This window comes from Nuphar pumila, chromosome 7, assembly GCF_984573655.1.
Source record: "Nuphar pumila chromosome 7, dmNupPumi1.hap1.1, whole genome shotgun sequence".
NCBI classification, from domain to species: domain Eukaryota; kingdom Viridiplantae; phylum Streptophyta; class Magnoliopsida; order Nymphaeales; family Nymphaeaceae; genus Nuphar; species Nuphar pumila.
The window spans coordinates 54,983,824-54,992,500 of record NC_143255.1 but is presented as its reverse complement, the minus strand read 5'-3'; the positions used below and the strand labels follow the sequence as shown (position 1 = coordinate 54,992,500).

General features: G+C 41.2%; 1 non-coding gene across 1 annotated transcript; it reads right to left on the bottom strand.

The window, feature by feature from the left end:
- Positions 1-6,694: 6,694 nt before the first annotated feature.
- On the bottom strand, positions 6,695-6,800 carry LOC149832292 (small nucleolar RNA R71). Its single transcript, XR_016433448.1, has one exon. It is a non-coding gene; the product is annotated as a small nucleolar RNA R71 (small nucleolar RNA).
- Positions 6,801-8,677: the final 1,877 nt, after the last annotated feature.

The following is an 8,677-nucleotide window of genomic DNA, read 5'->3' as shown; positions in this document are numbered from 1 at the left end:
GATTGTCTCCAAAAGTTATCTCGTGTGCTTCAGCGTTGTAGGGAGACAAATCTGGTTCTTAGTTGGGAAAAGAGTCATTTCATGCTGAGACAGGGGATTGTTCTTGGACATATTGTGTCTGAGAAAGGAATCGAGGTTGATAAGGACAAAGTGGAGACCATTGCTAGATTAGCTCCACCGACCTCTGTGCGGCAGGTGCGATCATTTCTAGATCACGCAGGTTCATTAAGGACTTTAGCCAGATTTCTCGACCGTTGTGCAACCTGCTAACGTAAGATCAACCGTTTTTGTTTGATGATGCCTGTCTGAAGGCATTCTTGGCCCTGAAGGAGGCTCTGACTACTGCTCCTATTCTTCGATCTCCTGAGTGGTCAGTGTCATTTGAGATTATGTGTGATGCGTCAGATTACACGGTTGGAGCGATTCTCGGTCAGAAGATTGAGCGACGATCTCATGTGATTTATTATGCTAGTAGGACCCTCTCTGATGCGCAAATGCATTATACCACCACAGAGAAGGAATTACTAGCCGTAGTTTTTGCTCTTGAGAAGTTTCGCTCATATTTGTTAGGCTCCAAGGTCATCATTTACTCAGATCATGCAGCATTGCAATATTTGATGAGTAAAAAGGATGTCAAACCGCGTCTCATTCGATGGATCCTTCTGTTACAAGAATTTGATCTCGAGATTCGAGATAAGAGTGGATGTGAGAATCTTGTAGCAGATCATTTATCCAGACTGACAGTGGAGACATCCACTGATCAGGGACAGATTGATGATTCATTTCCAGATGAGCAGCTCTTTCATGTCAAGCATCTGCCTTGGTTCGCGCATATCATCAACTTTTTGGTGACTGGAGAGTACCCTGCGCATTGGAACCACAATGAGAGAGATCGATTTTTCTCGCAGGTAAAGCACTATTTTTGGGAGGAACCAGAGTTGTTTCGATTATGCCCAGATCAGATGATTTGGAGGTGTGTTCCTGAGGAGGAGTATGACTCCATTCTATCATTTTGTCATTCCTTGGCTTGTGGAGGCCATTTTTCTAGTCGAAAGACCGCCGCGAAGGTCCTCCAATCAGGATTTTGGTGGCCGACACTGCATAGAGATGCCCATGATTTTTGTAGGAAGTGCTTGCGCTGTCAGCAGACAGAACACATTGCCAAGCGTGACACGATGCCCCTTCTTCCTATTTTGATTGTTGAGATTTTTGATGTGTGGGGCATTGATTTTATGGGTCCTTTTTGCCATCGTTTGGATTTGTATACATTTTAGTGGCAGTTGATTATGTTTCAAAATGGGTCGAAGCCGTGGCCATCCGAACCAATGATCATAAGGAGGTGCTTCGATTTATCAAGCACAACATTTTTAGCCGGTTCGGAGTCCCTAGAGCGATCATTAGTGATGGTGGTACGCACTTTCGTAATGTGCAAGTAGCTTCCTTAGGAAATATTCTGTGCATCATCGGATTGCTACACCTTACCACCCGCAGACCAGTGGCCAAGTTGAGGTCTCTAACAGAGAGATCAAGCAGATTCTTGAAAAGACAGTCCGACCAGACGGCAAGGACTGGTCTCAGCACCTTGATGATGCCCTTTGGGCCTATAGGACTGCTTTCAAGACTCCGATTGGCATGTCCCCATACCGATTGGTTTTTGGGAAACCATGCCACCTTCCTGTTGAATTGGAGCATAGGGCATATTGGGCTATCAAGAAGTTCAATTTTGATATGACCCAAGCTGGCGCTGAGAGGAAGTTGCAGTTGAGTGAGCTTGAGGAGTTGCGCAATGAAGCCTATGAGAGTGCCAAAATATATAAGGCTCGAACCAAGCATTTCCATGATCAACATATTGTGAGGAAGCAGTTCGAGCCTGGTCAAAAGGTGTGGATTTATTATTCACGTCTCCATCTTTTTCCAAGGAAGCTGAAGTTCAGATGGGATGGACCATTCATAGTCCATAGAGTTTTTCCACATGGAGCGGTAGATCTTTTGGACCCTCGAACGGGTAGCATTTTCAAAGTTAATGGGCAGCGACTGAAGCCCTATATTTTTGATATGGTAGTGCAGCAAGACATTGAGGCTATTAACCTCGTGGATGCATGAGGGGGAGCACAGGTTTGTATGTTGTATTTTTAGTAGGATCTAGTAAATATCATAGATGGTTTTTCGTTATTTTGCTTTGCTTTCTTGTAGCTCATGAGTATATTGTTAGATCAGGTATCCATTCTTGTGCATTCATAGGACATGCATTCATATGTCAGGTGACTTCTACTCTTTTCTCGTCATTATCTTGTTTTCATATGCAGTCCCTTAGTTTCATATAAGCATGGGGGAGTGCCACTGGGACAGTGTCATTTAAGCATGGGGGAGGGTGTAGTTTGCACACCCAATTTTTTTCATGTCTTTGTACTTGCATTTTTATGTCAACTCATAAAAATTAGGTTGTTAGGGAATGAGTTTGAACTTATATGATTGCTTTGCAACATCTAACGTTTTTAGAGAATTTTTAAGCCCCACGAAAAACTTTTTCTAACACGAATCTAGAAAACCATGGTTATTTATGTGGATTTCAAAGAAATGATTATAGATGCATGTTAGAGTTTATTTTGAATCACAAGTATGGATATGCACAGTTTTATTTTTTTTGAAAAACTAAGCAAATGAACAATATTGCATTTAAGAGCTCAAAAAGTGAAACGAGCATACGTTTAGTTGTTTGATATCTTCGTACTCCCTAGTAGCTGGGCTTAGACACAAGTTGAAGTGTTTGAGTCCATGTTGAAAAGGATAACGAAGGAAGTCAATTCTTTGTCTATGTTGATATCTGTGGCCTATTTTGTTCGAGCAAGTAGAGCCTGAGGGGTGTTTACACATGGTGCCCTAAAGCCATCTGGTTTGGGAGCCACCGGCCCGAAAGCCCGTTACATGGACTTTATAGAGAGCCTAATAGATATTGACATTGCACATGACAGAGAAGTAGACTATACGTAAAATATAAAAAATTGAAAGTCTAGTGACTCGAGCAATTAAGTCTGAGGGATACTTTGTATCTGGTGCCCTAAGGTCGTCTGACTGGGTGTCACTGACCCAAAGCTCGTTACACGGGTCACGAAAACTGAAAATTTGATATAGTGCTCAATAAAAGAAAAAAAAATATATGTGAAAAAAAATGATGAAAATTAAGAAAAAGAAAAGAGCGTCAAAGAAAAAAGTTCATTGCTTAGAAGCAAATATTGAGAAAACCTGTGCAAAACACATATGAGTGAGGATAAGTAAATAATAACATGTATGTGTGTGAATTTCTGAGACTGAACCATAAATGATTATGCTATTTAGAAAAGTGAAAGAAAATGTTTTATTCTGTGGTGGCAGGTAGAAGACTCTAATCATGTTTTGATAATGCAATGACATGAAATATTTGTGAAAACGAACTCCTTAACTGCCTAATGCTTTGTGCTTTAAAAATTTTATGCATACTTGATAGAGATGTTTGTGGGTAGCATCACTGCAAACCCTCACGAGACGTTACTCGTCCACTGGGGTAACCCAGGGGTTGAAAGGGCTTGTTGCATATGCTAAATGCAACTGTGACTCCTACGAAAGTGAGATAGGTTTTTATTGTGTCTAGTTTAGTATTTTTGTTTTTGCTTCAGTTTGCTCGAGGACTAGCAAATGATAAGCATGGGGGTATTTGATCATGCATAATATTTGCATTTTATTAATCATTATTTTTGCATGATCCATGTAAAAATCGCTCTAAAAACCCATTTTTATTGTTAGTTTTGAGAAACTGCATTTAATTGAATTTTATCAGAAGATCGGGTTTTCAAAGCTTTCCCTACTATTTTAGTATTTTTATTAGATTTAGATTTTCTTAATTGTAGCTTAGTTAGCTTAGGTTGGTATGAGCTAATTTGTAATTTTTAGAAAGGTTGCTTCTTAGACAATAAAAGATGTTTTGCTAAAGTGGGTCTTTTGAAAATTATTGAAAATTGTTGGACTTGGTTTGAAAATTTTGTTTTACCCTAATATAATATTATAAATAGTAGTATACAGCAGAAAAGAAAGACGTTTTTTTCTTGGGTGGACTGGATGCCTCTCTCTCTCTCTCTCTCTCTCCTGCATCCTCTCCCTTTTTCTTTTCTTGTTCTTCTTACTGTATTCTCCAGCATCGGTTCGTCCATCTTCTTCATTGGGAAGGTGCAGCAACAGCCAGGATTAACCAATCTTTTCTCAACCCATCCAGCCGATCTCGGTAAGTCTCTTCTTCCCCTTCTCTTTATTTGTTTTTGCAAAGAGTAGATTTCCTTAACCGTGTTTCTTGTTTTGATCTTTGTTTGGTTCAGTTAGTTACTTTGATTGTTGGTATCGTTGTTTGTCATTAGTTTAGTTTAGTTTTTTTAAAAAAAAAATTACACAGTGTTTCACGCTGTGAAGAAAAAAAAAAGAACGTTGTTGGGCATACTCCAGTTGCAGCCGTTCACTTTGAAGGTTTTATATTGCAGTCGTGTGCTTGAATAGCTTACAGAAATAAGATCAGTCGGTTCCTTAGTCAGCAATTGTTTTTTTTATGTGGTTAGGATTAGTCGTTTTGTGTTAATTAGTTGTAGCGTTGTGTAATAGTTAGGTTCAACGTTGGTGTTAGTTTGTTTTATTCAGTCATGATTCTGTCATAGTTTTTTTATTCAGCATTTGTTATTACCTACGTTAGATAAGTCCATTAGTTGGTTATTAAGTAGTTCATTGCATATGTTCTTTATTCATTAGCTGTTTATGTTGCTTTGTTTACATAGGTAGAATAGTTTAATTGTTAGTGAATAGGTCAGTCCAGAATTTGTCTTTGTGTGTGACGTTAGTGTATTTCAGTAGGTTAAATAAATTACTTAATGTCAATAGGATAGGGTAGTTGATTACTTGGTTCAATAGGTCATTAAGGTTATTATTTATATTGTTTAACATTTTAGTTTAGTTGTTTGCTTTGAATAGCTTAATTACATATATCTTAGTTATGTCAATTCATGTGTTGCTTAGTTGTTAGCTAGGTAATTTAGCCATTTAATTCAGTTTGCTGTAATTAATTGATCTATCATATTGTCGTGTTTTATCTCACGTTTTTAGTCATTTAAAGCTTTATTTAATTACATAGCCATGTCTTAGTTAGTTTCTTGATTTCTTGAATTAGTTAACCATTGATTAGTTAATTGGGTTGTTCTACTATTTTGTCTTTTAGTGTTAGGATAGATTAGTTGTTCATGTTTAGTTTAGTTACTTAATTCAACTCTTGTTTTGCTGATTTCTGTTATCATAGTTAGTAAATTTGTGTTAGTTTTTGTCGTACTACTTTGTTTTTGTGTTTTTGTGTTTTGCAAGGGAGCATTGGAACGTGCGGTCGAGCCCTTAGACCCTCAGGGAGCCCTCAGAAAAGCAAAAGTTCAAGAAAACATACATTACCTCAAGAAGGGACAAGAAGACTCGAAGCACTGAAGCCTTTTCTTTTCTTTTTAGATTAGGGTTTTATTTTATTTTATTAATTGGGTTTGTAATAAAACCATTTATTTATTTTGTTTAAGCCCTCTGCGTAGGGCCGTACTCCCTTAGTTATTTAATTATTTAATTAATTCTTTTTATTTTGGCAATAAAGAGTAGCATAGTTGTGTGTTTGAATACGAGTATATCCCGTTCCCTGAGATCAATCCGGAATCCACCACTCGTGCGAGCCGGTTTTTATATTTTGGTGTCTGGCTTTCACTGGATTTTCAATAAAAATATTGTTTTAAAAAGGGTTTTCATAAAACTCACGCCAAATTTTGGCGTCGTTGCCGGGGAACGGCAAAATACTAGTATTCACTTTATTGGCTTGTGTTTGTTCTCGTATTTATAGGTTGTTAGTTTAATTCAGTTCTTTAATTAGGATTGTTTAGTTTGCTTTTCGCAGTTAGGCTTAGAACCACGTGTGTGCATACCGTAGAGACAAGCTTACTTTTCTGCACAGCTCACCCATTAGGATCCCCTTAGAAGTGACTGTGTATGATTGGTACTGTGCACATAGATTTCATTTTCATAAATTCTCTACTGAGTGCAACTGCGTGGTGCTTGTTATTTCTTGTTTTCAGTAATTGTTTTTGTTACTCGTTTTGTGGTTTGTGTGGTATGGCCGCTAGCGCGTTAGTTAGGTAGAAAACCCCAATTTAGGACGGTTGCTGCACCGGTCTACCCTTTGGTGCATGCACGGGCGACGTTCGCTTGAACCTGAGCTTGCCGAATTTGTTGAGGATCCCGAATCTTTCTTTAGGAGAGCCCATCAATCCAACCCCATGCTTGAAGATCAACAGTTGATCCGTCCTCTTAGGGAGTACTTCATGCCCAACACATACACTACTGCCTCCTGCATCACAAGACCTGATGTGGGAGCGAACCATTTTAAAATCAAGGCCAGTGTCATCCAGATGTTACCCTCCTTTTATGGCCTTAGCAACGAAGACCCATACCGTCATCTCGACGAATTTCTCAAGATCTGCTCTACGGTGCGGATCAACAATTTTGGAGATGACGCATTAAGGTTGACGTTATTCCCCTTCTCCCTTAAGGATAAAGCCAAGCATTGGCTGAAGGCCCTCGATACAGTTTAAATTACCACTTGGGAATATATGCAAAGGGAGTTTTTAAAGAAATACTTCCCAATTGGTAATACGAACCAGTATCGAAAAGCCATCACTAGCTTTTCACAGATCGAGGGAGAAATGTTTTATGAAACGTGGGAGAGGATGAAAGATCTTCTCCGCAAGTGTCCCCACCACCAGGTGCCCCGCTGGCAACTGGTGCAAAATTTTTATGATGGTCTCACTGAGAAGAACCGTCAAATGGTTGACGCTGCCTGTGGGGGCACTTTTATGCTCAAAAGTGAAGATGAAGCATGGGCCCTTTTTGAGACCTTGAGCGAGAACTCCATGCACCATGCTTCTGCTTCACGATCTGAGAGGGCCACACCTGTGCAAGATGGCGCGAAGAAGGCTGGTATATTCGAGATAGGGATGCACCTTGAGTTGCAAAACAAGGTCGACCAACTGTCCCAGAAATTGGATCAGTTGTTGTCGGGTCCCTCTCCAGTCCTACAGGTGTGTGTGTTGTGTGCTAGCCCTGCACACCATGTTGTTGATTGCCCTGTTGCGCCACAGTACCCTGAGTTTGTCCAGGAGCAAGCTCAGATGGTGCAGAGTTTCGCTAGGCCCGCACCCAATCCATATTCCCATACATATAACCTGGGCAGGCGGAACCATCCCAATTTTTCATGGAGAAATCCACAAGCCCAACCTCCCAACCCTTCCCAAAGCCAACCCAGGCAAGCCGGTTATGCGCCTGGATTTTAGAGAACTAGCTACCCTTCAGCTCAACCTACTTATAATCAACCCCAGTCTCAGGAGCCTTCGTCCAGCCAGTCCTTTGAGGACAAGATGCTGCAAGCCTTCTCGGATATCAAGGCAAATCTGAACTCCCATACACATTCTATTGCGAAGCTTGAGACGCAAATCGGACAACTCGCCGAGGCGCTTAGCAGGCGGAGTGAGGGGGCTTTACCTAGCCAACCGGTGGTGAACCCTAGGGGTAAGGAGCCGATGCATGGCCTGCACATGACAGATGCCCATCTAGAGCAGGCTCAAGCGGTAATCACCCTTAGGAATGGGAAGCAATACCAAGCGAGGGAGGCTGAAGAAGAAAGAGAGAGAACGAGTGAGAAGCAGCATGTCCCTACCGTCCCACCTCAGGAAAGCGAGAGGGCTCTACCAACTGAGCCTTCAAAGTCCTATACTCCCAAAGCCCCCTTTCCTGAGGCGCTAGAGAGACCAAAGTCATTAGGCAAGCATGGAGTGAACATGCAGAAGATTCTTGAGATATTCAAGCACGTCCAGATAAACCTCCCCTTGCTTGATGTCATTCAGCAAGTCCCTACATACGCAAAGTTTCTAAAGGAGCTTTGTACGCAGAAAAGAAAGTTAAAGTCACAAGTGCCGAAGAAGATATACTTGACAGAGCATGTGAGTGTGGTGTTGCAGCATCAAACCCAACCAAAGCTTAAGGACCCAGGGACTGCAATTATTTCATGTGTCATAGGATACATCACTGTCGAGCGTGCATTGCTCGACCTTGGGGCAAGTGTCAATATCTTGCCGGGTTTCTTTTATGACAAATTTGGATTAAAGGAGATGAAGCCAACACCTATGACCCTGCAGCTTGCAGATAGATCAATCAAGGTCCCGTGAGGGATTCTGGAAGATGTTCTAGTCAAGGTAGAGGACTTTTACTTCCCTGTCGACTTCATCATTTTAGATATAGAGGGAGTTAATGATATGCGACAGACCCCCATCATTCTTGGACGCCCCTTTCTGGCCACTGCCAATGCGTGCATTAATTATTGCACAGGCGCGATGGATGTCTCATTTGGAAACAGGAAGATGAGGCTGAACATTTTTCATGCGGCGATGGGACCTGCCGGCGATGGGACCTGCCAGCGATGAGGCTTCTTTCGAGGTCGACTTCATTCAGGACCTGGTAGAAGCAGAGCATACCTGGTTATTGAGTGATCCACCTCAAGAGGAGGTTGATGAATCACTTGAAGAAGATTGCCATGGGTCAATAGAGAGTCGGACAGGTGATCTGAGTTGGACCTGGCACTTCGAGT